Source organism: Girardinichthys multiradiatus, chromosome 24, assembly GCF_021462225.1.
Source record: "Girardinichthys multiradiatus isolate DD_20200921_A chromosome 24, DD_fGirMul_XY1, whole genome shotgun sequence".
In the NCBI taxonomy this organism is placed as follows: domain Eukaryota; kingdom Metazoa; phylum Chordata; class Actinopteri; order Cyprinodontiformes; family Goodeidae; genus Girardinichthys; species Girardinichthys multiradiatus.
Window position 1 is genome coordinate 13,280,207 of NC_061816.1, and position 6,793 is coordinate 13,286,999.

At 38.2% G+C, this 6,793-nt stretch overlaps 1 long non-coding RNA gene across 2 annotated transcripts; it reads right to left on the reverse strand.

Moving 5' to 3' along the window:
- Positions 1-227: 227 nt before the first annotated feature.
- On the reverse strand, positions 228-6,534 carry LOC124861821. 2 transcript variants are annotated; one of them, XR_007036759.1, is made up of 6 exons: positions 6,514-6,534; positions 6,333-6,404; positions 5,808-5,890; positions 5,530-5,710; positions 5,352-5,432; positions 228-415 (listed from the first exon to the last, which is right to left on the reverse strand). It is a non-coding gene; the product is annotated as an uncharacterized LOC124861821 (long non-coding RNA). The 2 variants fall into 2 exon arrangements; XR_007036758.1 differs by lacking the exon at positions 228-415 and having other exon boundaries at positions 5,294-5,432.
- Between the last annotated feature and the right edge of the window lie 259 nt (positions 6,535-6,793).

Sequence of the window (6,793 nt, forward strand, 5' to 3'; positions counted from 1 at the left end):
TAGATAAAGCTATTCGAGGAAGTGGATGATTTCTTTTAAACAGTTAATCACACAACTGTCTTAAAGATCTAGAAGAAATACCAACTTGAATTTACAGTGCTGTGAAAAAGTATTAGTAGTTACACAATTATGCTATTTTCATTCTTTTTTACACATTCATACCTCTAAGTTGTGTAATAATGTAGAATAAATGTTAAGAAGGATGATAGGTATAAACAGCAGCACGATTTTAGCGTCTAAAGCTGAATGTTTATTTGGAGGGTTATTTTTCATTTTCCTGCATTTTCATAATCCAGCAAAAAGAGTCGCTTTTCTCTGTCTTCCTTATCTCTTTTTTTATTCCATCTTCAGCCCCAGGACGCCGATGTCTTACTGGTTTTATACAGAACTGAAAGCGCACCTGATCCTCATCACCCTGCAGCATGAGAAACAGGTTAAACTAAACAACAAATTTCAAACAAAAACAGGAAAAAGAATAATAATCTCATTTAAAAACTTACCTGCACAACTAAATGGCTTGCACAATGTAATATTCCATACAGAATACGGTAACATAGAGCTGACACAAACAAACTCTGAATAATATATTTAGGTAAAGAACAACAGCAATGTTAAATTAAAACATTATGAATAAATGTAAAATCAAATGCACTGTGTTATGAATAAATTCAAGAGACAAGTGGTGAATAAAAATAATCTAAAGTACTTGGTCACACAGATTGTAAAACACATTTAAATTTCAGACAAACGTAACCAGAGTAAATATAAAAAGCAGTTCTCAAAGGACGTTTTCATTTATTAAAGGTGAAACAAGCTATCCAAACCAGCCTGGCCCTGTGTGAGAAAGCATTTGCTCCCCTTCTTAAATAAAGAATTGATAGTGATTAACTGCAATTTCACTAGCTACTTCTAGGCCTTATTACTGTTTGACCTGTTTGAATAAAAACAAAATCTCTGACATCAAACCTGTTTGACAACATGTATTAGGCTAAAATATCTCAAGAAGCAACATATGCCCCAAGCTAAAGAAACTCAAAAACAGATGAGAAACAAATGTATTGACATCTAATAGTCTGGAAAGGGCTTACAGCAATGATACTAATAAGGACACTGCGTAAAAATGGCATTTATGGGAGAGTCCCAAGGCAAAACTCACTGTCTTTCTTACATTTATCACAACATAATGATGATTCCTAAGACTTAAGGGTAACAATTCAGTGATCTGACGGAAGAAAACTGTGGAAAGTTTTGAAATTGCTCATCCTATCATATGTGATCTAGGGCTGTTTTGCTATTTAAGACCAGGACAATTTGCAGGAATAAACAGAACTGTATATTTTGCTCTCCAACAGAAAATCCTGAACGAGAATGTCAAGCCATCCGTTTGTGACCTTGAGCTTAAGCACACTTTGGTTGTGCAGCAGGATAATGATCTGAAGCACAGAAGCAAGTCCACCTCTAAATGGTTAAAAATTACTTTTTTTCAGAGTGGCATAGTCAAAGTCTGAACTTTAGTAAGATCAAGATGTTATACTGACCTTAAACAGGCTGTTCATACTCAAAAACCCTCCAATGTGGCTGAAAAATGGACCAAAATGCTTTCACGGTGATACTGCATGGTATAATCTTATATAGAGATAATTGTATACATTGAGTGCTTTGCAAGAGTATCTATGCCCCTTGCGTTTCTCCTCATTCTATTGTGTTTTATTGTGATATACCAATGCAAAAAGCACATAGTTGTGAATTGGGTGAAAACGTTACATATGGATAAAAAAAAAAAAAAAAAGAAAGAAAACATATTTGTGGAGTGCATGACTAACAGTTGTCCTGTCTATCTGAGCTATGGATTGATGCAGCTTGTCCAGAGTTACCATGGGACTTTTGGTAAAAAGGTGGACCAACTAATAGTGAACTGTTGTGCAACATTTTATTTAGTTCCAACTGTGAAAGGAACTGAATACAAATGTTTGCCCTTTTAGATTTTACTAAAAATAAGTTTATCACTAAATAAAACACAATGTATAAAAAGGTAATAAGCCATTAATACTTTTTCAGGGCACTGAAAAGGCACTCATACAAACACATAAACATTCTTGAGCAAACAGCATCTGGTTTGTCCTGGAGCTGGTATAGCACTGACTGACAAGAGTTTTCCACCTTGGGAATATCTCTGTCGAGTCCTCAGTGGTGATGATTGAAAAGACACTCAGATCCCACCGACCTGCAAAGACTCTGTTGTTTTCTTCCTGATTCATTATACCTCTATTCCCACAGCAGGCTGTTCGTGCTCTGTTTACAGACATTCAAATGCAAAATGCTCAATGTAAAGTCCTAAACTCGTGGCATGTCTACCTTAAGAGAATGGCAAAGAATAAACATACATCTTGTAAATGTATTCGTTTCCTTCTGTAGGGACTGTGGAGTACCCTAAAGTGAAATCATCAGTGGGTATATTTGTGAATTTGGTGGAATAATGAATGAATAGAATTGGTGATGGTGTTCGATTGAGAAAAACCCAGTGTAAAGACAGAATATATTTAAGGTACCGTGAGTACTTAGCTCCCCTGATTTGGTGATAAACTAGATTTATATGTTCAACATTCAGCTCTGAGAAAGATCAGTGGCCACACTCTTTTTGCATCTGGGTTGGGGAAATAATTGAGGAGCCCCTCATGCTCCATTACAGATGAACACTGGCCAAGACTGGAAAACCCCAGATTTACAGCGCCGCTCTTAGTAGAGTATAAATGAAAGCAGCGGGGTGAAAAACATCCTCTTTTAAAATGCTGCTGCTTTAACAGCACTAAGTTTTTTCTACACTGTTCTACTTCATAGAGGTTATGTGACATTTATTAAAAGTTTGCAGCCAAAATCAATGAAGCTTGATTTCAAAGAGTCCCAAACAGGTGTGTTTTCTGCTATCCCAGTCGAAAAAATAAAATGTTGGCCTGTTTGCCAAGTTCTTTGTCTAGATTAACTTCCTACTCTGTAAATTCACACATATTCATATTTAATAAGGGCTTTCTTTTATAAAATTAAATCACTATCATCTTTAAAATAATGTCCTTTGGTCCCTGAAACCTACAATGATTTGGTAGTTAAATCTCAAGTTGTAGTGCCTCAACTAGTAGACCAGTGAGTAACAATAAAGTATAGTATAGTTTCAAATATTGAGACATATACAGGGGTTGGACAATGAAACTGAAACACCTGTAATTTTAGTGTGGGAGGTTTCATGGCTAAATTGGACCAGCCTGGTAGCCAGTCTTCACTGATTGCACATTGCACCAACAAGAGCAGAGTGTGAAGGTTCAATTAGCAGGGTAAGAGCACAGTTTTGCTCAAAATATTGAAATGCACACAACATTATGGGTGACATACCAGAGTTCAAAAGAGGACAAATTGTTGGTGCACGTCTTGCTGGCGCATCTGTGACCAAGACAGCAAGTCTTTGTGATGTATCAAGAGCCACGGTATCCAGGGTAATGTCAGCATACCACCAAGAAGGACGAACCACATCCAACAGGATTAACTGTGGACGCAAGAGGAAGCTGTCTGAAAGGGATGTTCAGGTGCTAACCCCGATTGTATCCAAAAAACATAAAACCACGGCTGCCCAAATCACGGCAGAATTAAATGTGCACCTCAACTCTCCTGTTTCCACCAGAACTATCCGTCGGGAGCTCCACAGGGTCAATATACACGGCCGGGCTGCTATAGCCAAACCTTTGGTCACTCCTTCCAATGCCAAACATCAGTTTCAATGGTGCAAAGAGCGCAAATCTTGGGCTGTGGACAATGTAAAACTTGTATTGTTCTCTGATGAGTCCACCTTTACTGTTTTCTCCACATCTGGGAGAGTTACGGTGTGGAGAAGCCCCAAAGAAGCATACCACCCAGACTGTTTCATGCCCCGAGTGAAGCATGGGGGTGGATCAGTGATGGTTTGGGCTGCCATATCATGGTATTCCCTTGGCCCAATACTTGTGCTAGATGGGCGTGTCACTGCCAAGGACTACCGAACCATTCTTGAGGAACATGTGCATCCAATGGTTCAAACATTGTATCCTGAAGGCGGTGCTGTGTTTCAGGATGACAATGCACCAATACACACAGCAAGACTAGTGAAAGATTGGTTTGATGAACATGAAAGTGAAGTTGAACATCTCCCATGGCCTGCACAGTCACCAGATCTAAATATTATTGAGCCACTTTGGGGTGTTTTGGAGGAGCGAGTCAGGAAACGTTTCCCCCCACCAGGATCACGTTGTGACCTGGCCACTATCCTGCAAGAAGAATGGCTTAAAATGCCTCTGACCACTGTGCAGGACTTGTATATGTCATTCCCAAGACGAATTGACGTTGTATTGGCCACAAAAGGAGGCCCTACACCATACTAATAAATTATTGTGGTCTAAAACCAGGTGTTTCAGTTTCATTGTCCAACCCTTGTAGTTACTAGTGTCTTTATAGTTACTCCGGTTTCATGTTGTTAAAACAACTTGCTAAAGTTCAATCCAATCATCAGCATGGGGATTGTACTTTCTTTTAATGTTTCTTGGTTGTCGGTGCCAGGCGGGCTTTCAGAGTTTCAGAAACTGTTGATCTGCTGGGTTTTTCATGAGGAACCATCTTTTGGGTGTACACAGAGTAGTACAAAAGGACGGACTGATTCATGATGATAAAAACAACAGTAGCTCAAATATCCACCACTTTACTGTAAAGTAATGTATAATACCATCTCTTAATGCAAAACAGGGGTTGGCAATATAACATAACAATTTTATCACTGTATTTTATGCTATTTATTGTGTGTTTATTATGGTATTTATGTTAAAAGTGATGAGACAGAACTGTATACAGCTTCTTTGCTGTCTTTCTTAGGTAACTGCATGCTCTTGACTGCTTGTCACAAGAATTATAGTCCCACAAAGACAAATAGTGTTCTTAAAAAACATTCATTTTTAAATAGGCTTCTTCAGGACACCAGTGACATAAAGAAGTATGATTTTTATCATTAAACTGAAAACAGCAACTGCATGTAATTACACTTTGGACTTGATTAATATGTATTGATTCTCTTATCAGAATCAGAATCAGAAAAGCTCTATTGCCAAGTACGTTTTTGGACATACAAGGAATTTGTTTTGGCGTAGTCGGTGCAATACAGTACAAATTAAACAGTATAAACATGTCTACAATATAATATAAATATATGTGCACAGTTTTAAGTGAGTGAGAGTATTGTCATGATCCTGGTGCATGTGAGCTTGTAGTGTGAGCATGTCTACTTTCCTGAACAGAGAATTTCTGTTGGAGGGCATGTCTGCTAGTGTCAGACTGCACACCTGTCAGCAGTTCTCTCATCAGGCAGTTTGGAGATTTAAGGAGCTGTGAGATTACCTGTCTTGGCCTGATGCTCAACCTAGCTGGTAGAGAACAGATATTTTCTTGTGTGCTTTTGATCAATCTTGGAAGTGTAGTTTTTTTTTATGTTTTTTGTCCTCACCACTCTGAGTTCCTCACCTGTGCCTCCCATGTTGCTGACCTCTCATTGGTTACTGCATCATCTCTGGATCTCTTACAACATCCTCCAAGACAGACATCTCAAAGAAATCAGCCATGGGCACTGTAAGCAGCTCCTACTTTTCCTTCAGTTCTCTGCCTGCCCACTCTTCTCTGTTTAGTTCCCACCTGGATCACGGTTCTGTTGTGGAGAGAAATTTGTTCCAATATTACTACAAGCAGAAAATGTATTTCAAAAATGAAACTTTGTAAAAAAAAAAAAGAAAAAAAATCCCAACTGGTTGCTTGCTGTAAATAATTCTTCTTATTTCACACATGCTTTGAGTCCTGATTTGGTTCTTCATTTGGATCTGAAAACGTCCTGGAAACATGACAAACAAACATTGGATAAAAATAATGGCAACAATACAGTCCGTTTTTGGAGTTTTCAAACATTAATTGAAATCTAATGTTGTCACGATAAATTCAAATTCGATCCAATTCAAAAATACTTTTTACATCCCAAAAGGGAAAATAAACTTTGTTGTAACTCATTATAAATGTTTCTTCAAAGATCAGTTGTAGATGCTGATGGCTGTGAGTAGGAAGGACCTCCTGTAGCAGTCTCTGTTACAGCAGATCTGAAGAAGCCTCTGATTGAAGAGAGTCTACTGATGCACAACAGTATTTAACACCGAGGCATTTATACTCCTCCTCCACTTCGTCTTCGATAGAAATAGTGTTTGACCTATTCTTGTTTCTCTTAAAATCTACAATCATCTTCTTAGTTTTAAAAAAGTATCATTGGAGCTGTAAAAAAACACCTTGTTGCTATGGTGATGCATCATAACAAATGTCCAAAAGCGAAAATCCATCCAGCTGCACAGCTTTTGACACTAGAGAGGATAATCGTCCAAAAAAAAAAAAAAAAATTATCCACTACAAGAGAAATTTGAGTTCATCAAATGAATTAATCAGAATGAAAAGTAACAGAGCTCCTCCAACCTGCTGCCACCTTGACCGGCGCAATTCTAGAATTATTACCATGAATAGATTAACACATGATAAATGCACAACACTTCCAACTTTAAAGTGGATGTGCTACAGCAGCACAAGATCACACCCACCACCACTCCTTTCAGCTGAAAACACGTAACTGAGGACACAATTTCCTAGCACGAGTTTATGAACTGCAATATTCTGATTGTGCGGTCATATTTTGGAGTGAACATGAAAGCGTAAGTCCAACCCGCCATGGCTTAACTGGTCAGGCTGCTAGTGGTGT